Source organism: Neofelis nebulosa, chromosome 10 (genome assembly GCF_028018385.1).
Source record: "Neofelis nebulosa isolate mNeoNeb1 chromosome 10, mNeoNeb1.pri, whole genome shotgun sequence".
Classification (NCBI taxonomy): Eukaryota; Metazoa; Chordata; class Mammalia; order Carnivora; family Felidae; genus Neofelis; species Neofelis nebulosa.
In genome coordinates this window covers 9,150,781-9,174,456 of record NC_080791.1, presented here as the reverse complement: position 1 = coordinate 9,174,456, position 23,676 = coordinate 9,150,781, and the positions used below count along the sequence as shown (strand labels likewise).

The 23,676-nt window shown below is 44.0% G+C and overlaps 1 protein-coding gene across 5 annotated transcripts in view; it reads right to left on the bottom strand.

Annotated features, from left to right (window-relative positions):
• POU2AF2 (POU class 2 homeobox associating factor 2) overlaps positions 1-23,676 on the bottom strand; it is a 490,852-nt gene that overhangs the window by 141,982 nt on the left and 325,194 nt on the right. For all 5 annotated transcript variants that reach the window (XM_058686716.1, XM_058686718.1, XM_058686717.1 and 2 more), the window contains one exon: positions 18,815-18,893. The gene's annotated coding sequence lies outside the window, so the exon portion shown is untranslated. The remainder of the gene's footprint in view (positions 1-18,814; positions 18,894-23,676) is intronic.

The following is a 23,676-nucleotide window of genomic DNA, read 5'->3' as shown; positions in this document are numbered from 1 at the left end:
AACCAGATAGTTTTCTTTTACATTGCATTTGTTGGAATAATTTGAACTGGGGAGAAAAAAAAAAAACCTGTTGGGCTGGCAAAATAGCTGAATGGTTGAGAGAAGAGTCTTTGAAGCCCTCAGCCCTGGATGGGTCATCGACATCTCTGGACCCGTGTCAGTCACTTTGCCTCTACCCGGCAGATTCCTCAGCTGTCCATGAGGAATAGAGGTCACTAACTAGCTCACAGCTTGAGCAAGGAGTAGATGAGTAATTGTATGCAAAGTGTATGCAAAATATCACACATTTCCTAAGTGCCCCCAATGTTACCTATTATAATCCTAAAGTAGAAATAAAATGAACTGCGCATGCAACACTCTGTCCATCCGAGTCATCGCTGCAAGCTTTCACAGGGTCCCCTGCCTTCTCATTGCACCTCTCCCTATTCCCCTGAGGATTTGGATGCTTTACTGAATGGGCAGGCATCAGTGGTTGTTTTAACTTCTGCACTTAATTATACTTTTGAAAAAGGCTTGTTCTTCCTGTTCTAGCATAATAGAGAGAACTCTGGTTTAGTTACACTGATAGTTACATAGAAACGCAGACTCTACATGACCAATAGGATTAATCAGGGCAGGATTAGAACTCAAGCTGAAGAGATTGTTACCTTCTCCTTAGAGGGAGCTAGTTGAGGCATAAGGAAGGGCTTCCCATATTTGGCAGACCTCATACCCAGGCCATATATGATCATGTCAGACCACCAGTCAAGGGGCAGAAAAAAACCCTGAGATTGTAGAACAGAAAGAAATCTCTATTATGAGCCTCCATGCCACTGAGACTACAGTACTTAGTTTCATTTGATTTGAAGAGCCTCTGTCTTTCCCCCCAGATTTGTCCCTGAGTTCTGGGCTGGGGGTAGGTGATGCTGTGCTAAGGCCTGTCACCTGTCACCTACAGATGCTGACATTTGTGGGATGCCCTTCTTCACACCACATTTATCTCCGATTGGTCTCTGCAGGTTGCTGACTGCCTGGTGCATGTTCCTACCTGAAAGACTTTTTAGGTTCCTCAAATCTCTTTGCTCCCTCTCAAGTGCTGGGGATTTAATCTGAAGCTCTATTTCTATGCCAGGCTGCCAGACGCTCTGAGGGACTGCCTGGGACCCTGGATGACCCTCTGCTGCTCTGGGCTGTCCCAGGGTTTCTCAGCTGCTTTCAGGCCCTGCGAGGACAAGGACATTCTGCAAGGCAGCTCTGGACAGGCTTTGCTGACACAAGAGCACCCAGACTTTCTCCTCTGGATCTGTGTCTCTTGGGGTTCTGGGTTCCCCTCTTGATTCCTCACTCCTCTTTGGAGGTGCTATCATTTGTCAAGCTTCTTTTTTTTTTTTTTTTTTTTTTTGAGACACCCACAAGTTCTACACAAACCTTGCTTCCTCTCAGACTCTCTCTTCCTAGCCTGGCCCAGGGAACCTTCACGAGACCTCAGGATGGGAATGCTTTACCTGATGCAGCACACATTCTTCCAAATCCACAATTTATGCTTTCTATTTCTCCTAAAGTCTTTTGAGTCACAGGAAGTTGTGAGATGGGAGAAAATGTAAAATAACAAGCTGTCAAAGATCAGGAAGGGAGTGGAAATTTAAAAGGGAAAGCTTTTAAAGACAAAAGTCACATCAGATGCAATAAAAATTATCAGAAAAATCAAGTTCAATATTAAGGAACATGTCATACATTTTAGAGAAGCTCACCCCAAATGAAAAAGGTAGAAAAAGGTTCCTTCTGGTTCCTTCTCTCAAACTCAATATTGGAGACACCACGGAAGTAGCAAGGAAGAGTATGATTCTGAACATTTCACATTAAACACTGGGATATCCCTGTGGAGACAGAGAGGAACTGTTTCCCCAGGAGGGAGAGAGGAGCAAGTATGTTAGAGGAGGAACCAGCACCTGGGGGTGAAGTTGGGGAGCTTCCCAGCGGTGTTCTCTCTCTCCTCCCACCTTACATTTGAGGACCTCTGCCTGTCTCTTCAACAGCGGATTAAAAAAACAAAGGCAAAAACAAAAACAAACATAAAACCAAAAATTCCCCTCAGTGCCAGCCCAGTGCTGCCAGGGTCAAGGCCATGTTGGTGCTCACTCTGGTGAGGGGGAAATGACAGCCAGACGGCAGAGTGGTGGGTGGTGCTGGGCATTTTATCACTTTTCCCCACTTCACATTTAAGGCCAGGGAATGAAAGTCAAGGCAGAAAACTTCTCATGGGGTCAGGGGATAGGAGTGGTACAGAAAAGGATGGGCAGAGGCAAGTTGTGGAACCACAGTCTTCCACTTTGTGTATGTCTTTTTCTTCTCCAAGCACATAAGGAGAGGCACACCAACTAGGAATGAGCATTTGGCTCCTTCTCCCATATCCTATTACTAACCAGGGAAATATAGCTCATAGCAGACACTAGAAAAAAAAAGACTATATACAATGAATAATCTATACCATGTACAACAGGATTCATGGCCCTAACAAGACAAACACTTAAAAATTTTTTTTAAATGTTTTTTCTTTTTTTGAGAGAGATGGAGACAGAGTGTGAGTGAGTGAGGGGCAGAGAGAGAGAGACACAGAATCCGAAGCAGGCTCCAGACTCTGAGCTGTCAGCACAGAGCCCGACGAGGGGCTTGAACCTACGAACTATGAGATCATGACCTGAGCTGAAGTTGGATGCTTAACTGACTGAGCCACCCAGGCACCCCACAAGTCAAACATTTAATAATTATTTATATCTTCAAAGAGATTTGGAAGAATATTGTTGAATAAATAACAAAACAAGCTGTTATGAAGCAGAATCAAGTGGAAAAAACTGGGTAAGAAAAATATAATCACTGAAATAAGGAACTTAATAAATGAGTGTAGAACTTACGGATACAGCTGAAAAAATAGTGGGTCACAGGATTAAGCTAAGGAACTCCCACAAAAGGCACCAAGATGGCATAAAGAGTTTCAAAATCTAAAAGAAAAAATAAGAGATATGGAGGATAGAATGGAAGTGATACCATCCAAATGACAGGAGCTTCCAGAAAGGAAAAAATATATGTAACAGGGAAAAAAGTATTTGGAAAAAAATTCCAAGAATCTCCTTGAACTTCAGATTGAGAGAACTCATAGCCAAACAGGTTAGATAAGAAAAAAAAAATCACACCTGATGCATTAGAGACACTAAGTACAAACAGAAAAGTCTAAACGTTTCCATTGGGAAGGAGCATATCACTTACAAAGGAGTAAGACTCATAATTGGCACCTGACTTCCCAGAGAAATACTAGATGCAAGACAATGCAGCAGTGTTGAATTTTTATGTAGTGAATGTGCCATCCAGGTAAATTATTATTTAAATATTAGGAGGCAATAAAGATGTAGGTTGTAATAAAGAGATCCTCAGGCATATGCAACCATAGAAGTTTTACTACACGGAGATCCTCTTTGAAAATACTCTTGGAGGAAGTTCTCTGAGGAAAAGAGAAATCCAGAAGAACGTGATAAAATATGTGGAATAAAAGGGTGGGTGTTTGTGTCCCCTCAAAGTTCCTATGTGGAAATCCTGTCCCTCGTGTCATGGTTTTAGGAGGTGGTACCTTTGGGAGGTGATTAAGATTAGATAAGTTCAGGTGGGTAGAGCCCTCAGGAATGCAGGATCCTAACAGTCCCTCGGGAGGGATCTTGCTTCCTCTCCCTATCCTCTGTTCGAGGCTACAAGGAACAGTTGGATATCTGCATCCCAGAAGAGGGCTCTCAGCAGAACCTGACCGTGCTGGCATTCTGATCTTCAACTTCCAGTCCCCAGGACTGTGAGATATAAATATCTGTCACTTAAGTCACCCAGTCTATAGTAAGTTGCTATGGCAGCCCGAACTAAAATAATAAATAAATAAGTCATTGATGATCATTATTATTTCCAGAGAAAGGACTAAAAACATATACTCAGAATGATCTAGAACTAAATTACAACTGATTAAAAACATAGTTGGGGAAAAGGTTTGTGACCAGAGGAATGTGAAGGGCTTGTTTTAGTGATTCCATTTTGCTATATATACATAGTTTTACATAGGATACTGTGTGTGTGTGTGTGTGTGTGTGTGTGTGTGTGTTTAATGTGCTGTGTGTTTCTCTCTCCTTATTTTTTCCTAAAGTTTACTTATTTATTTTGAGAGAGAGAGAGAGAGAGAGAGCACACATATGAGTGGGGGAGAGTACTTGTTATGTAGTGGATGTTGACATTAACAATTTAAGAAATTGAAAGATAAATATAAATTCAACTTTTGATCTTAAATCAGGCATAACCATTAAATGATACAAATAGAATGTGCAACTTTCAAATCAGAAAAGGAGAACCCAATCTATTTTTTCAAGGGCAGGAAAACAGGAAAAGGAAGTAGAAAGAAAGTACAGTAAATAGAAAATATGAAAATTGTGGTGGAAATATATTCCAATATACAAATGGGTTAGCTTACTGAACAAAAGGCAGCATGTTCTAGGGGCACCTCAAGTCAGTCGGTTGAGTGGTCTACTCTTGATTTCAGCTCAGGTCATGATCCCAGGGTCGTGGGATCAAGTCCCACGTTGGGCTCTGTGCTGACAGTGCGGAGCCTGCTTGAGATTCTGCACCGCGCCCCCCATTCCTTGCCCCTCCCCAACTTGTGCTATCTCTCTCTCTCAAATCAAATAAAGTAAAAAAATATAAAAAGCATGTTCTATGAATATACTTTTTAAAAGAAACACATTTAAAACTAAAGGATACAGACAATTTGCAAATAAATATATGGAGAAATACAAGCTAGACAAAGTTCTGACAGCAATTTTGATATGAAAGGTGGAATTCAAGGGAAAAATATCGTTAGGGTAATGTGGAACATAAAAGAACAATAAATCCAGAAGCTACTTAGAAACATATATGTACCCTACAAAAGAGGCTAAAATAAAAGCCACCAAGAGAACTATGGGGGAAAATAAATAAAACCATACTTAACAGCCACACATTTAAACATATACCTTTCAGAAACTGCTAAATTAAGCAAAATGTAAATGCCTTACACAATAACTTTGGTGAAAGAGAAAAATCACTAGAAATTTGCAAGACAAATGAAGACACATGTTAAATTTGTGGGCCCAGCTAATGTGGTACGGAGTGAAATGTAGAGCTCTAAGAATTATTTATGAGAAAACAACACAGACAAAGGCAAGATTGGCCGTTTCATAAACTGGACAAAAGATTAACAGAGCAAACTGAAACAACGAAAGAGGAAAGACGGGATGAATAAAAGGGCAGAAATGGATGAAGGACAGGATCACAGTAGCTAGTGACTGCCAGCTAAGAGATGAAAAAAAAAAAGAATTCAGAGACGGAGAAACAAAGATAAAAAGTCTGGGAGTGGACATCCCATCTCCTTAAATGTGGAACTGAGACTAAATGTGAGGATCCCAAAGACAGAAGAGAATGCGACTGTTGTAAACCATCCTTTGTGGGAACAGTAAGGACTTTCACTGTGTTAGGCTGAATGATGCCCCCTAAAGGTTAACCACGTCCTCACTGCTGGAACCTGAGACTGTTACCTTTAATGGCAAATGGGACTTGGTCGATGTGATTACATTCGGGATGTTTGGGTGGAGAGATTATCGTCCATTATTGGACGACGCACGCAATCACATATATTCTTATTTTTTTCTAAGTTTGTTTATTTATTTACTTATTTAGAGCACAAGCGGGGGGAAGGGCAGAGAGAGAAGGCACCAGAGGATCCGAAGCAGGCTCTGTGCTGACAGTAGAGAGCCTGACGTGGGGCTCAAACCCACAAACTGTGAGATCATGACCTGATCTGAAGTCGGATGCTTAACTGACTGAGCCACCCAGGAGCCCCTCACGTCTGTTCTTCTAAGCCAGAGTTAGAGGGAGACTTGACACAGAGGACAGATGAAGAGAAGCCATGTGACCACAGAGGCAGAGACTGCAATGGTACAGCTGTGTCCCGAGGAAGGCTGGCCGCCTCCAGAAGGTGGAAGAGGCAAGGCAAGGACCCCCTCCCAGAGCCTCCGGAGAGTGTGGCACTGCCAACACCTTGATGTTGGACTTGATTTTGACACTGATTTGGGGCTTCTGGCTTCTAGAACAGGAACTGAATAGATTTCTGTCATTTAAGCCACCAAACAGCTGGTAATTTGTTACAGCACCATGGGAAAATAATATCATAACCAATGAAAATTTGAAGCGGGCAGAGGGGGAGGGAGAGGGAAGAAGTACAGTGCAGTAATTCCTTCCTCCTCTCCATCAGAGTCAGTAAGTATTGTTTAAAGTTAAATAAAAAGACCTCTAATGACCCCACCCCTTAACATTTCCATATTTTTTGTACAAATAGTTATCTTTTGTAGAGTATCTCCGATGTGCAGAAATTCATCTGTTGAAATCCTAAAGCCCAATGCGATGGTATTAGGAGGCGGGGCCTTGGGAAGGTGATTGGTCGTGAGGGTGCATGAAGGGAACTGGTGCCTCAGCAAGGCAGAGGCTTGCTCCCCTCCCACCTGTGAGGAGACAGCAAGAAGGTGCTGTCTACGAACCAGAAAGCGGGCCCCTTCCCAAATGACACATCTGCTGGTGCCATGCTCCTGGCCTTCCTGGCCTCCAGCACTGTGAGGAGTAGATTTCTGTCATTTGCAAGCTACTCCATCTGTAGTATTTCATTGCAGCAGCAGAAATGGACTAAGGCAGGAGGTTTGTAGAGGATGGAAATCAGGCTGTTCAAGAGCCCATTAGCATCCCATCACCAGTTTGTGTCGCTGTCGGGGAAGAGGAGGGTGAAGGGTAATACGCCCTTTGGGGTGCTGGCGGCCCCGTGGCTGAGTAAGTGCAGACTGACTTCATGAAGTTTCCAAAAATAAAGCAAGTGACACTCTGTGCTCCCTCAGACTGCCCACATTCCCTCAGGTTGTTAGCTGCTTGCCAGAAAGCATCTTTGAGTGGCAGGGACACCGTGCTTCTGTCGGTCCCCAAGGGGGTCTGGCGCTGACTGTGCACTTACCATAGCAGATTTGTGCCTGGCGGTCTCTAGGTGATGGTGGAGAGTGACACTGTTCACAACTAGCCCTCTTTTCTTCCTCTGTTGTGACACCCTGGGCCACTTGCATGGTTAACTGCCCAGCACAGGTAAGGAACCAGCTGGTGCTGTGGAATGACCCTGGAGTGGGGAGAGGGGCGAAGGGAAATTTGAGGTTTATTTCTGTTGGGCCTCTAATTTGTTCTGTGCCCCCTGAAAAAGAATTAATCTCATTTCCTTGTGTCTTTCGTCTCGTCTATAAATGAGATGGTTGGACCGGAGCAAAATTGTTTACGGTTTTATCATGCTGTGACACTGACACGTAACATTTAAGCAGCGGCAATGTTCTGGATGCTTCCACCTATATATGTGCAATTATCATAAATAAGAGTAGTCAGCAGTGATCCTTTTGGAAGGTTGGAGCTGAAACTCTTCAAAGTGCTTTTGCAAAAATATTATCTCAAGGTAAATGACATGTATCTCTCTGTTAGGTGGTAAAGGACAGGAATGGAATTTATATGCTGCTGTTTTATGCCCATATTTTATTGACTTCGTTAAACTTTGCATTTAAACACGGTATAGGTCTGTAATTTATCGGAAGATTAAATGGCAGTGCCGTGTGATGCAGGCAGATGAGACGGAAAGGTTACATTTGCATGAATCCATGCTTTTGTTTTCAGTTTTAGGTTCTGAATTATAACGGAACCCTTTCCCCAGCCATTAACTCATTATACATATGTCTTGAGTAGATGATAATCTGTTTGGAACTAGGAACTGTTTTTCCTGCCCTTCAAGAAGCACTCCATCAATGGTTGAAGGGAGGAGGGCTGGAGGACGTCATCCGTACCATGTGCGTGGACACCGCTTGGATTCACGGTCTAGTCTCAGTGCAGCCAGCCCTCTGTTGGTGGTCCATTCTTCAGGTGATTTTGCTCACCTTCCTCCCATTTCCCTCAGATATGGTTCCAAACCTTCAACATTTCCCAGAAGCCACCTTTACAACCCTTGCTGCCTTCGCTCTCAGCAAAGGACTCCAACACCTACGTGAGTGAGGAAAATGAGGTCGCACCAGGGGAAGGGTGCTTATACTCACTGACACTGTCCTGAGTACAGGTTGGTGCCCACAGACTGTAACACCCTCCCACAGTGCTATTAAGTGGAGCAGCTGGCTGGCTGGGAGTTCTGGGATCTGGGAGCCCATCACCAATCACATTACACCTGGCGGTGTTATTGTTGGCATGTTACGGCAAAGTACGTGATCTAGTGTCGTGCTCTGTGTCACAGACCCGAACTCTTCCAACTCTTATTCCTCCTTCCTTAAAACCTAGGAAAATGTCTGTAGACCTATCCCTTCTCTCCTCCCTCTGGCAGGATCCTTCTTTTCCAAGGTCCCCTTGCAACAACGCATTTGATCATATCATCCCCTGCCTTCTGTCTCCAAGAGCTTGCTTTTTCTCTTGCATCTTTAGTTTCTCTCTCTACTTGGTTCCTTTCTGTCAGTCCAATTCATTCTGGTGTTCATTTATTCAGATCACATTGAATTACTGATCCTAATTCTTCCCTCCTCTTTCCTAGGATTCGAAGTCCACCCCTCTGCCACACAAATTGTGGTATACCTTGCTTCCCTTTCTCTGGGTCTGTTTTCTCATCTGCTGAATGCAGCGGTGGGACAAGATAAAATTCTTTATAGCTTCAATATTCTGCAACACACTGAATATTTAATCAGCAGCAATAATACAGACATTCCTATCTGTATATTTGTTTCTTGTTTAGTGTCATAATCCCGAATGATAGTGGGCAGAGGATACTCTCTTACCTCACTGATGTTGGGCTTGCTCACGGGACTTGCTGTGACCAGTGCAATGCGCATAGAGAGGTAGCGTGCCAATCACGGCCAAAGCTTCAAGAAGCATGGCGTGATTCTGCTTGCCTTTTTGTTTTCCAGTGGTCTGCTAAGAGGAGAATATGACCTAGGCAGCTTCTAGCCCAAGAAGAATGAGGAAACACCTGGTGCAGAACTGAATGCAACCCACGGCTTGGAGCCAAGCCCAGCCAAGCTCATCCAAGATCAGCTGAACTCAAGCTGACCCACAGATCCAGGGACAGGAAAGAAATGCTTATTGTTTGAAGACAATGAGTTTTAGGATGATTTGTTATGCAGCATTACTGCAATAAGAACTAATGAATACATTACCCAATCCATTTTTTTCCATCCAACAATTGTTTATTGGGTAACTAACGGGTGCCAGACACGTGTAGGCTTCAGGGTGGTTGCAAACAGAGGCAGGTTCTGGGCTGGCCTTTTTGGCCGCTTGTCACAGGCCTCAAGGGTGGGTGGGGCAGGCTGGCTTGCTTTCACCTGCAGCCGGACCGATATCGGGTGTTCCGCTGAACTGCATATCCTGCCTTTTCATTCTCTGCATCCTGTTTGGTATTGCTTGGGCCAAAGCTTTCCTATCTTAGCTACAGATGCATTACATTGTTTTCACCGGAGGCCAATAATTTCATAATTTTCTCCGAGAAAACTCCGTGTCCTCATTTTTGTTGTTTTTCCCGTTTTCTTTTCTTTCTTCCTTCTTTCCTTCCTTCCTTCCTTTTCTTTTCTTTTCTTTTCTTTTCTTTTCTTTTCTTTTCTTTTTTCTCTCCCTCTCTCCCTCCCTCCCCCTTCCTTCTGCCCTCCCTTCCTGCCTTCCTTCCTTCCTTCCCTCCGTTTCTTCCTTCCTTCCCTCCATTTCTTCTTTCCTTCCCTCTCTTTCTTTCTTTCTTTCTTTCTTTCTTTCTTTCTTTCTTTCTTTCTCTCTTTCTTTCTTTCTTTGAAAGAGAGAGCACACACATGTGAACAGGGGAGGGGCAGAGAGAGAGGGAGAGAGAGAATCCCAGGAAGGCTCCATGCTCAGCAGTGAGCCTGATGTGGGGCTCAGTCCCATGACTGCAAGATCACGACCTGAACCGAAATCAAAAGTCGAATGTTTAACCAACTGAGCCAGCCAGGCGTCCCATCCCCTGTTCTTTCAATAAAAGTTATATGCCTACATAGCATAGGGTTGGGGGGTCCTATAAGGCTTGTTAAGAGAGACAGTCACTATCTGTGAGCAGCCCCCTCATGCTCTCATCCATCATCCCAGAGCACTTTGACTTCTTTCACCTGATTACCTGGCATTTCACCTTCTTGTCTCTAAATAATAGACTTATTGCTGTGTCCTGATCTGTCACTTAAACATATTTTATATTCACTCCTGATGGTTGACTATGAGGATCCAGCTCTCTTTCCTCCCTCCTCTCCCACCAAACACATTTACCTGGAGTATCACCTTTTCCCCTCAGTGATATTATCAGTTGATAATTTTATTTACGTTATACACTATGTTCAGTATTTACATTATTATGGTTACACCAGTGCTTTTCACAGCTGAGCCATACAATAAAATGTAATCGCTTTCCCCTTCTGTGGTAGGCAGCCTCTAAGACGATCCCCAGTGATCCCTGTCTACTAGTACTCAGGGCCTGTGCGTCCCCTGGAGCTGGGGTCCCTGACTTGCTTCTAACAAATAGAAAATGACAGAAGAAATGAGATGTCACTTCTGGGATGAGGTTACAAATGGACTGGCTTCCATCTGTGGCACTCTTTTTTTTTTTTTTTTTTTTTTAAGTAATCTCTATGCCCAACGTGGGCTCAAACTCATGACCCCGAGATCAAGAGACACATGATCTTCTGACTGAGCCGGCCAGGCACCCCCGGGGCAGTGCCTTTGTTCGCTCACTCTCAGTGTCTAAAGATGTCTTCCCGAATTCCCATTACATAATTTCAGAACTGGTGTGAAGGGATTTTGTAGATGGAATTAAGGTTCCTAATCATTAAGGTTCCTGACCTTAAAACGGGGAGAGTGATGAACTAAACGTTGGTGTTCCCCCCAAATTCACATTTTGAAATCCTAATGCTCAGTGTGATGGTATTAGGGGGAGGCCTTTGGGAGGTGATGAGGTCCCAAGAGTGGAGCCCTCATGATAGGACGGTGACCCCGGAGAGCTCCCTCACCCCTTCTGCCAGGTGAGGACAGAGAGAAGGCTGCAGTCTGTGAACCAGGAAGCAGATCCTCCCCACACACAGCAACTCCCAGCGCCTTGAGCTTGAATTTCCCAGCCACCAGAAACATAGGGAATGATTATTTGTTGTCGATGGCGGTTTTATTACAGGAGCCCAAATGGATTAAGACGGGCAGTTATCCTGGGTCATCCGGGTAGGCCCACTGTGACCACATGTGCCCTTAAAAGCAGAAGAGGAGGCAAAGATGAAGAAGAAGAAAAAAAGGAGGCAAGAGATAGGAGGCAGACGGGGAGACCAGAGATTCGAGGGGTGAGAAGGACTCACCACTGTGGGCTTTGAAGATGAAGGGGTCGGTGAGCCGGGAACGTGGGCAGCTTTAGAAGCTGAGTGTGAGCCCTGATCGGCAGCCAGTGAGGAAATGAGGACCCAGTCTTAGTTCACATGGAACTGAATTCTGCCCACAACCGGAGTGAGCCTGCAAACGGATTCTGCCCCAGAGCCTCCAGCCCGGCTGACATAGTGACTTCAACAGAGACTCTGAGCCCACCTGGACGTCCGACCCACAGAGCCGTGTGAGAAGAAGGGGTGTTCTTTTATGCTGCTAAATTTGCTGGGATCTTGACAGCATCTATCCGTAGCGACGACACTGCGGGAAGCCAGCGGCCAAATTCTGAGCAAAGGGAATTGGGGAAGTGCTGATGTCAAGGATTCATCGCGATAAAGCGATGTTACTGAGTGAAGCTTTCTCAAAGGATTATGAGAGATGTCATGCATTCACTCAGCAAATGCTTATGGAGGGCATGCTGGGGCTACCGCCATGAGGAAGACCGAGTTCCTGTTTTTATGGAACTGACATTCTAGTCAGAAAAGAGGGTGTGTGGCTATTGATTATTTTTGTGCTCTGTTCTTGCAAGTCTATTCTTAACCACGGGAGACTTACTCACAGATGGCTTAATGCTTTTATGAAAATCCAAGATTATTCGACAAGCATTTGAGAAACATTGACTAAAGCCTCAGATCGCACCAGGTTCCAGGGATCAAATATGTGGTAGACAGTGATTCCAATCCTCACAAATCCTATGTAGGGAGAGGAAGGCAGACACGGAAGTGCATAGCTACTGCATAATGTGAGAGGAGAGGAGAGGGGCAGGAGGCCCAAAGCGCAGTGGGTTTAGATTTCTAGAACACCGATTCAGGTGCACAATAATTAGACATTTTTACTTCACAAGCAGTGGCTTTTTCTCTCTGTCCCTCAAAACAAGGAAGACACCATATTTCTTCTCATTCTCTTATTTCTGATTGCAGTGCCGATCCCTGCAGTGCACAGAGAGAATGCACTGCCCATGAGCACTGTCTAAATTTTTACTTGTGCTCATAAAAATCAGGGATCTATTAGATATTTGGCCTTGAGCTGGACAGAAATGTTTGTGCCATAGCAGATTCAGATTGCCTGAAAGCCTTGGTTGCTCGTTTTGTGTTAGTGAGCACTACAATTTTCTGACATGTGCTATTCTCAGAGTAATCTCATCACCATTACTCATTAACTAATTTAGCGAGAGACCATTTGTTTGGGGGAGACTTGAGTGTGTTTTAAAAATAGCTACATATTCAGGTTTCCTTGATCGTGAAAGAAGACAACAAAAAAGGAAGCCGTTGGTTTTATGCACAGAAATAACGGATTTGAAACCAACCTGTTTTGTTTTATATACAGACGTGCACATAGATGTGTGTAACCTGCACCGAAATAGTTTTATATAAGTTTGCATACAGAGCTCTCTGTGTTCTTTTTGTTAAATATTGCTCGATGGTGGTTTTATGATAGGAGCCCAAATGGATTAAGACAGGCAATTATCCTGGGTCATCCGGATAGTTGAGTTTTCTCATTAAGATCCAAAGAGATGAGAGGCATAGCTTCACATTTGTGACTCTCCTCTATTGTTTGTTGATTCAGTCAGCAATTACCTGCTACATGCCTCGCATCGTGGTCGGTCTTAAGGATATACACATGAACGTAAAAAGGTCCCAGGTTTCAAGTAACTCTGATTGAGGAGCAGGTGTCTAAGTTAATTTCTGGAGGAGAAGAATAAGTAAAAACTTCCGTGTCCTTGAGAGAATTTGGACCAGTGACAAGATGATACACCAAGTTCTGCAACAAAAAGAATTCGAGGTAGGGGCAAAGCTTTCTCCCTGCGAGAGTGTTAGCCTAGGGGACACAGAATTGCCGTAAATGGGATTCCATTAGAATGAGTCAGGCAGGAACTGGGAGTAAAAAGTGGGTGGGAGCCCTATTTAAAGAAACTGTATTATTTAAGGTAACGTTTGCTAGCTTTAAAAAAATAATAAAAGCAAAATGTATAATGCTCAAGTCGTATACATGTGTGTTTATCAATCATGTAAAGCTAGAAAGAAACATGCCTCATCGGTAGAGACTTCACTGCATGCAGTGACTCAGTGACCAAGGCTCCTTCCATAGTGTGCTTTACTACCTGGTTCCAAGGCCCCCGTGTTCTGCACCTAGTCCCCAGGAGTGACAGTGCAGATGTACGTGTGGCACTCTTACAGTTGAGGCTTGGAAGCAGCACTGAGTGCTTCTTGCCCCGGTCTACTGGCTAGAACTCAGTCACGTGACCTCACCCCACCAGAAGGAAAGCCAGGAATTAGATGAACCGTAGAATGAGAGCGAAGGAAGAGGCCAAGCCTTAATTTCTGCCGCAAAAGCCTTAAGCTGAATCCCAATACTTTGGGGCTGGAAAGTCCTGGAGGGTTTTGCACCTACTTGGTGCTCTTCTTCTCTGGCTGGAAAACCCTCCAACTATTTCTTAAACGATGCATGTTCTAGGTTGGTCAACATTTTTGTCTCCTGAGTCTGGACGCTTTGTCATTTGTCAACATCAGCTTTAAATTTTTTTTTAATGTTTATTTATTTTTGAGAGAGAGAGAGAGACAGAGCACGAGCAGGGGAGGAGCAGAGAGAGAGGGAGACACAGAATCCGGAGCAGGCTCCAGGCTCTGAGCTGTCAGCACAGAGCCTGATGCGGGGCTCAGACCCACCAGAGTGGGTGAGATCATGACCTGAGCCGAAGTCGGGTGCTCAACCAACTGAGCCACCCAGGTGCCCCAACATCCAGCTTTAAATCGTGGGGTCCAGAGAGGAGTAAATTCTTCCAGATCTGGTTAACGGTCAAAAGCATAGTGGCACAAATATTTCCTCATTAGCTTGATATAGTCCCAGATCACATTACCAGATAGCTCTTCATAATTTTCATCATTTATTTCTTTGTTTTATTTTGTAAAGGGTCATGGGTTAGAAAGTGTAGACCATGTTTTGGTGACACCAACATAAATCTCCTGAGTCACTGTGACTCTTTCTTGTTCACCATGGTATCCCTATGTCTCTCCCAACATCTGGTACATACTAGGTATTTCATAAGTATTTAATGAATGAAAAGAGTTTTTCAGCATCTTACAAGGTACCTTGAACATAGCAGACAGTTTCATATTTTCCATTTCTTATCCTTCTGGATAAGATATCTGCATATTGGTTTTTCCAAATTAACCCTTTATCTCCTTAATGGCGTATTGTTGAGTGGGTCATCTGTTGATGAAATCAAAAAATGTTTTTTCCATGTCTGTGTTTTTAATTTCTAGAATTTCTATCTGTTATTTTTCCCAGCTGATTTGCTTTTTGGATTTTGTTCCTTTATTTCTCTGTCCATTTAAACATGTGGATCTTGGAGTCTGTTTCCGAAGCTCTAAGTCTGTAGATTCTGGCATCTGAAGGTTCTGACCTGTGTCATCCTCTTCATGCATGGGACATCCTCTGGTTGTCACAGTCTACCATTGGAGCTTCAGGTATGCTGAGGGTGGGCACATTGGTGGTTGTTTTGTTCTGTTTTGTTTTGTTTTACTTTGCCTCAGTAGAGACTCTATGCATACAACCATTTTTGCATTAAATTTTTATGTTAATATCTCATTTTAGGGTTCTTTCACCTTGAGGATAGTAGACACTCGGACCACACACTCAAGGTATGAGTTTGCAGTTCTTGCTTCTCACAGAGGACTGGGAATAGAGCCCAGAGCTTTAATTTCCTCCTCAGTGAGCTGAAAACCATGTCCCCCTAAGGCATGTATCTGGTTCTTAGGACTTGCCTGTCATTTCTTCTTCACTTTTGGCACCCTTTCTTGCTTTTTTATGTTTAACCATGTATTAAAAACATGTAAAAAAATACATTCTCCCCAGCATTTCTAACGGGCTTGCAGCAGGCACTGGGGTTTCCCACTGCGGTGGACACTGTGATACGTGGCCCAGAAACCCCTTCCCTGAAGGATTTGTTGACCCAGCTGCTGGCAGTGCTGGCTGTAGACCGTCTTCAGCTGTCAGCCCCTTCGGGGTCTGCCTCAGCTGCAGAGAGCCGCCTCGTCCAAGGTCATGCCCCTTTCCCTGGGCAGCCCCCATCCAGGGCTTGATTCATGTGGGAGTAGGGGGGCTGGGCCGTCTTGGCCCAACTTGGGACGCTTCTGAAGAGCCTTTCTGGCTCTAAAGCTCCTCATGAGTTTGGTCAAGGAAGCTATTGGACCTTCATAAGTTCGCATTTTTCCCCTGCCTCCTCCCTGCCCTTCCACAGGTGTTCATTCCAAGGACATACCCGATACACATCCTGTCGCCTAAAGTCCACCATCTGCTTCCCGGGAGCCAGCCTGGGACAGCACACACCGCGTGATGCTGCTCTCTGTTGACCAGAAGTCTCTCCTTTGAAGCCACTCAGAAAATGTTTCTATCGATGCTCTTGGTGTAAATGTAAACAGCTGCCCAGACCTGGCATCTCGATGCATCCTCCTGTACTTGTGGGACACTCATTCACTTGTCACTGTGCACACTCATTTTTCTAGGGTTTGTTTGTTCTTTATATTTCTACCTTATGTTTCAAGCTATGACGAGCATTTAAGGTTTTGATTTCTTTCTTTCTTTTTTTTTTTTTTTTTTTGCCATTTGATCTCCTCAGTTGGTCACCTCCTATACCTTCATCCCAGTAACTGATTTAAACTTTTATAATTTTTTTAAAAGTTTATTTATTTTTGAGAGAGAGAGAGAGAGACAGAGTGTGAGATGGGGAAGAGGGAGAGAGAGGGAGACACAGAATCTGATGCAGGCTCCAGGCTCTGAGCTGTCAGCACAGAGCCCCACGTGGGGCTCGAACCCACAAACTGTGAGATCATGACCTGAGCGGAAGTCACACGCTTAACTGACTGAGCCACCCAGGAGCCCCCTGATAAAAATATTTAATGTGGAGGATTAAGAGCCTCTCCTGATAATTCTTCTTTGGAGCACAGAACCACTATCTGGACTCCAATTTCAAATCGTTGTGAAGCTATATACTACAAACCATATTTTTCATTTTACTTTTAGTTTACTAAAGTGGTTGGCTACAATTTAAATGAACAAATTGCTATATTTAATTTCAAACTCAATAGCCAGAGATCAAGAGAACACCAAGAGATGCTTTATGAAGTAAATGAATTCATGAAATCCAGTTTCATTCTGTCTACCAAATATTCCTCATTTTAAAACTTCATAAAAAAGTAAGTTGGCTAATTTGATACGTGTTATTTTCAGTGAACATACGTGGGCTCCTGCCGATACTTATCCTTTCATAAATGCCCACAGGTGCTAAAAATGTTAGCTGTTCTTAATATAACTATGGAATTTAAAAAAATATCTATCATTTGTCCTATTCTGAACAGTGAACACAGGTACAACATTAGTGATTAGGTGTCCTGTCAGTCAATGTATTAGTTCTATATGGGCCTTAAAAATCTATAAAAGCTGACAGTGTTTTGTATCTTCATTTCAGGCAAAACATAAGCATATATACTGAATTTACAGTATAAAGTTTAAATTATGAATAAACCAGAGTGTTTAAACACACTGGAAAGATTTGCTATTTTGGGTGCCGAAATGTCTTTCACTGGAAGCCTTTAAATAACTTTAACTGAAGGCCTTTGACAAAACAGTTTGGAAACCATTCTTGACCTAATTTTTATAAAACTAGGAATAACATTTTGCTTCCTTAACACACAAAGGACATCTTTGTAAAGACAATAGCCAACATCATTCTCAAGGTTAAAACACTGGAAAAAATTCCAGTTAAAAGACCTATCTGATCTAGATCACCACTGATGTTTTTCTGCTTTTTTGGACAATGCAGTAAAATGCAAACCAGAAACTAAAGCTATACTTACCTTGATTTGCAGATGGCTTAACAACAAACCCATGGAAAGCAAAATAATCAACTAAAGCATTCTTAAAATTAATAAAAGTTTACTAAGGTGGTTGGCTACAATTTAAATGAACAAATTGCTATATTTAATTTCAAACTCAATAGCCAGTTTTAAGACAAGAGAGGAAAAACACTGCATTCGTAGTAGCAACAACAGAAACATCAATAAAAACAAACCATAAAATTCACAGGATTAAAGCCAACAATAATTGTGTAGGACAATAATGAGGGTGACTAATACTACATTTTACTGGAATCCAAAAATAACTGAAGAAAAGGAGAGGTACAATATTCCAGATGGTAACATATACATTGTGCAGAAGTAAATTCTCTCCAAATTAAAAGTCCTGGCTTACTCCAATAAAAATCCTAATTAGGAATCTTCTAAGAAATTTTGTCTAGGAAAAAGAAATGGATTAGAATAGCTAAGAACTTGTTTTTTAAACAGGGGAGAGAAATTACTGGGGTCCCCCTTTAGCCACAGATTTGACTGAGTTCAACTTGGAAGAGTAGAGGCAAAAAAATAACCTTATTCTTCCTCACTGTTGGCCCTTCACCCCTGGCTTTGCAGGCTGTTTCTTTTCTAGTCCTTGGATGAAAACATGGAAGGTTTTCTAAGTTTCTAGTTACTTTTGGATTTTTAAAAATGCATTTTGGTTACTTTAACGATAACATTCTCACCTAAGTGATTACAACGTCCATTGTAGTGTTCAATTAAAACTCTAAGTTTCATTTGAAATTATATCCTCTCTTCTCTGTCAGCCGGGACCAGCAAGTTACAGTAATAGAGGCAAAGAAAGCCACAGGCTTCCTGGCTGTTAAGGACCTTGTTCCTCTGCCCTTTGATTTACCATGTGCTCTGACTCTGCAGGGGTTAAAGAGAGGGACGAAGGAGGAGAGACCGGAACAGGAAAAGTCTTGCTGGCTGGCAGAGATGATTATCAGCGTCATCCAGGTGTGCTGGGACTTTGTCTCTACTCCTGATCGTCTTTTTCATGGGGAGCTTTCAGAGGGTAGGTTCTTAGCACACACCATGGTTTTCCTCCACAAGCCACTTCTGGTTCTTCCTCAGCCCCTGGGCACATGGCAGGCACCTGCCAGCCTTTCGGTCACCTCTCTGAGCAGTCGTCTTAGGCAGGAGTCAGGACACCTCTCCGTGGCCACCATCTGACTGGTGAGATTCACTTCTCCTAACTGCACCCCCCCAAACACGAGGGGACACGGGTCAGATCTCTGCACAATGCTCACGGAGCCCCCTCTCTTGGCTGAAGGTGAAAAAAACCTCTGTCCCTGCTCTGTCCATAAAAGTGGCAAAATGGAGGGCAGCAAGTGCCATGACAACTCTCTAAAAAGAAGTCCTTCCTCTTGGTTTTTTTAAATGTCAGTACCTTTATCCCTTGAGCTAGGTAAGACTAAAGTCTTAGTAAATCTCAAACTTACTTTGAGCTGATTGTGACAGACTCGAAGGTGGCCCCGTAACCCCGCCTCTTGGTGTTCATGCCTTTGCAAGGTCCCCTCCCTAGGAGAAAAAAAGTCCATAAAGGCTATTAATTCACAATTCACAAAGAAATCAATGTAAATGGCCACTAACTGTAAAAAAAATATTTAATATCAAGTCAAAATAAGATATCAGTTTCCAATAACAAGGGATATCTTTTATAAAATAAAATAACAACAGAATTTACAGATTAAAAAAATGACACTATACTAATTAATATCCTCACCAAAGTGCAGTGAGACAGGAATGATCAGAACCTGTGGTGGAAATGTAAATTATTACCAGTGTTTTGGAAAGCACTTTGATGATAACTCTCAAGAAATTTAGTAGAATCCATGCCTTTTGGCCAAATAACTCTACTTTTAGAAATCTATTATAAAGAAATCTAGAAAATGGTCAAAGAATTATGTAAAGACTTTTTATAACAGCATTGTTTCAGCTAGCTAAAATTTAGGAAAAAATACCGAATAATAGGAGACGAGATGAAAATAGATGATTCATAATGCATATATGTGACAAAATACTAATCAAACATTAAAAATCTTTAATAATGTGAAGATACTCCTCTTTGTAATATTCATTGAAAAATGGACATAACATCCCTCATTAAAATTATTTGTTGGGGGCGCCTGAGTGGCTCAGTCAGTTGAGTGTCCGACTGGCTCAGGTCATGATTTGAGGTTCGTGACCCATGTCAGGCTCTGTGCTGACAGCTTGGAGCCTGGAGCCTGCTTTGGATTCTGTGTCTCCCTCTCTCTCTCCCCCTCCCCCGCTCACCCTCTGTCTGTCTCTCAAAAATAAAAAAATAAACATTAAAAAATATTTTTTTAAATTGAGTGAAAGTGCCAACTATTTTTTTTTTCGACATTGTGTTAAGTCCTGGGCAATCAGTGGTGTCGATTTTGTTATAGATCTATACAAGGAAACATCACCATATTTATCACTGGTTTTTCTGAGTAGTAGGATTATTCTATTTTTTTATTAATTGTCTTATGGTTTTCTGCATTTTCCAAAATTTCTCCATGCACATGTGAGGCAACAAATTAAATCTTCAAAATTTCATTTCTCCCAGTACCTTCATCAGAGTCCTGCCCAAACATTAGCCTGTGTCAAGGCCCTCGCTGACACGGGAGGTTTGGTCACACAAATCATCTCCTGGTTTAGCACCGGTTAATGGGGTGTGGGAATGGTGGGTGGTTAAAAACAAGACAAGCTTACATTTTTGGATGCAGTGGAAGCTCACAAGTGTTGCATAAGGAGAGCTTTTGGAAGAGGACAGTGTGGCTTCCTGAGATTCTGCAAAGCGGCGTGTATGTTTGAGCTCCCCGAGCGCCTGGCTGCCTAGCAACTACCACATAAAGTCATCTTTCTCTCCTTTAAAAAAAATTCTAGGCTATGCATGATTTAAATGAAGATGTTCTAGTTCACTGGAGCTTGGAGAGCAATTACTTGTAGCTGTCTTTGGCATTTGTGCCAGGCACATCAGAAAATAAAATGTAGAGGCTGTGCACGCCCTGTGTCTTCATCTCCAACATGTGGAAAGAAGTGCCGTGGAAGGAACAGCTGTTCTCCCGGGGCCTTGCTTCTCTCTTGCAGACTGACCCCCACCCCCACCACCCCTAGAGAAAGTGGGGAATAGCAGAGTTTGGGCTTGGCTGACCGGGTGAACCTTCTTTGAAGGCCACGAGTGGGGAAAGGGTGGGAGCAGAGCAGAGGGCACTCAGGTTTCCTGAGACTGTCTCCCTCCAGCATCACTCTTTTTTTTTTTTTTTTTTAACATTTATTTATTTTTGAGAGACAGAGAGGCAGACCACGAGTAGAGGAGGGGAGAGAGAGAGCAAGAGACACAGAAACCGAAGCAGGCTCCGGGCTCTGAGCTGTCAGCACAGAGCTCTCCGCTGGACTGGAACTCACAAACTGCGACATCATGACCTGATCTGAAGTTGGACACTTAACCGACTGAGCCACCCAGGCACCCCCAGGGTCACTCTTCTGCCCTGAGAAGCCCCAGAAAAGCTTTCTAAAATATGGATGAAATAAGGCCTTCCTTCTGTAGTCGCTTCAGCCCATTGCCCTCATCCCATAGAGATTTAACATGACCCTGGAGCCTTCCTCCTCTGTCCTGCTGTCCGCGTACCCGTGCATGTTGTGTCGGATAGCTCTTCACTTGATTCACTCCTTTCCTCCAATGAGCAATGGCCTTCCTCCAGGGCCGCTCAGATCCCCAATCCTGCTCATCGGGCGACTCTATTCCTGCCTCCGAGTCACCTTCAGAACAGCGCCTAGGTCGCGAAGCCATCTTCTGTAGCTCTTACCAAAGTAGTGTATGCAATAGGGACTTCGACATTGCAATAGCAGTTCAAGGACGGACGAGGGAGAGAAAATGGTCTATGTGGCAAAATGGCGCTCCTCTTTCCCTTGCGAAGGTAAAAGGTATTAATGATTTTATATGCCTTCACTAATTTTATGGGTAACAGTAAAACTGATTTTAATTAGGGACTATTGTTTGAAAAACACTAGTCTGTAAGGGGTATGTGAAAAAGGAGTATGGCATCCTGCTCTCCAAGTTGCTAAGAGGTTAATGGGAAAGACATCCTAGTAAGCAAGTACTATAAAGGACAAAGAAGGTGAGGGACAGTGTTTAATGCACTGTAGAGGGAGAGAACAACCTCTGGGTCTCAGGCAGCAAAGCTCATATCATGGCACTGAGGGGCTCTGGGGGCGTGGCTGGATCTGGATCTGGAGCAGAAGAACAGGCCACATGGGTGGGGGTGGAGGTGGGGGTGGGTGTGGGGGGCGGGCAGAGAAGCTGAAAAACCAGAGGAAAGACTCTTCAGGGGCCAGGCAGGGAGGTACTAAACATAATGACAGGAATTCCCACAGGCGAAGCCTGAGAAACCTACAGGAAGACAAGAAATCCCGTGAAGTGGGCAAAACCTGGGGAATCAAAGAAGCAGATGCCTTCCTTGACCAACAAGACCAGGAGAACCGGCCTGCAGAGCAGGGAGGACAGAACCACATCGGGAGCCTGACCGGGAAGAGGACCCCAGAATCAGCAGCCCCCACCAGGGCTGGCGGGAGGGCGGCTGATGGGAGGGTGCTACCATTTCTCTAGCAGCTTCTGTGTCAGCCAGCATGCGATTGCTGAGAACTGGGAAGGTCTGAGGTTTTACCCTATGGTGTCAGCCTGCCAACTTCCTGGATGCTAGTAGGAGGCAGAAAGGGAGGCCCAGCAAGGGCCCAGCAAGCCAGGAGAGTTGAGGGGTGCGGGACAAAGGATGGCCCAGCAAGAGGCATAGCACCCCCATATGTGCACTGGTTCCCCTTGTTCAGGTCCCACGGGAGTCCCGCGGATGGGGCCAAACAGATGCCTGTGCACACAGCAGTTTCCCTTATGGGGAGGGACCTGGAGCTAAGGGAGCCCATATTTTTTTTAGTAGTAGTAGCAGTAATGTCAGTGTTTTAGGGGGAGCCTTGGGAAGTCAGTCGGTGAAACTTCTGACTTCGGCTTGGGTCATGATCTCATGGGTCGAGAGTTTGAGCCCCACATCTGGCTCTCTGCTGCCAGCACCCAGCCTGCTTCGGATCCTCTCTCCCTTTCTCTCTTCTCCCCAGCTCGTGATCTCTTTCTCTCTCAAAAATAAACATTAAAAAAAAAAAAATACAAGTGTTTTAAAGATATCACATGTAAGTAACTCAAAACTGCAAAATGCAGGCCCGGAGAAAGGCCCCCTGGCCTTGTGTTCCCACTGGCCCACACAGGTGCTTCCCTAGGGTCACGTGGAAACACAGAGGTTCTCCCCAAGAGCTTTTCTCAACTAATCTAGACGATTTTGTTTTTTCAGTTGAGGCGTAATCGACATATAACACTGTCTTAGTTGCAGATGTGCAACGTAGTGATTTGATATTTGTATATATTGGGAAATGATCACCAGGGCGACTAGTTAACATTCATCATTACACAAAGGTTACGATTTTTTTTCTTCTTCTTCATGAACAGTATCTATTTTAATGAGCAGTAACCATGCCTGCCCTTTGCTCTGGAAAGAGTCATTTTCCCCAAGGCTAGCTGCCATACACATACCCTTTCAAAGGTAACCCAGAGCAAAGGACAGTCCATGCTTCTGCTTGTAAGATGCACAGACGTGCAAGAGCCCCCTGGAGAAAGGTCTCCCGGCAGCTGCCCGCTTAACATTTATTTATTTTTGAGACAGAGAGAGAAAGAGCATGAATGGGGGAGGGGCAGAGAGAGAGGGAGACACAGAACCGGAAGCAGGCTCCAGGCTCCGGGCCGTCAGCCCAGAGCCCGATGCGGGGCTCGAACTCACGGACCGTGAGATCGTGACCTGAGCCGAAGTCGGACGCTTAACCGACTGAGCCACCCAGGCGCCCCATGCTGCCCGCTTAATATCTAACGACTAGGATATAAAATGATCTGAGAGATGTTACTGAGCATGCTTTGAAAACGGAAGTTGAGAATTTAAAAATAAGGAGTTTTATACAATTTCTAGGACGTGTGGCATTTTCCCCATGTTCCTTAATTTTGTGCATCTTGCCTTTTTATCTAGGGGGTGCACCGTAATAGTTAAATAAAAGGATTTCAGCAAGGAAAGAGAAAAATGCAAAGAGGGCTGGGGTCTTCTGTCAGCATCCATCTGAAACAGGGTTAGGTCATGATCTCATGGGTCGAGAGTTTGGGCCCCACATCTGGCTCTCTGCTGTCAGCACCCAGCGTGCTTCGGATCCTCTCTCCCTCTCTCTCTTCCCTCCAGCAGGACATCCGTTTGCCTGTCTCTCCAGGGTC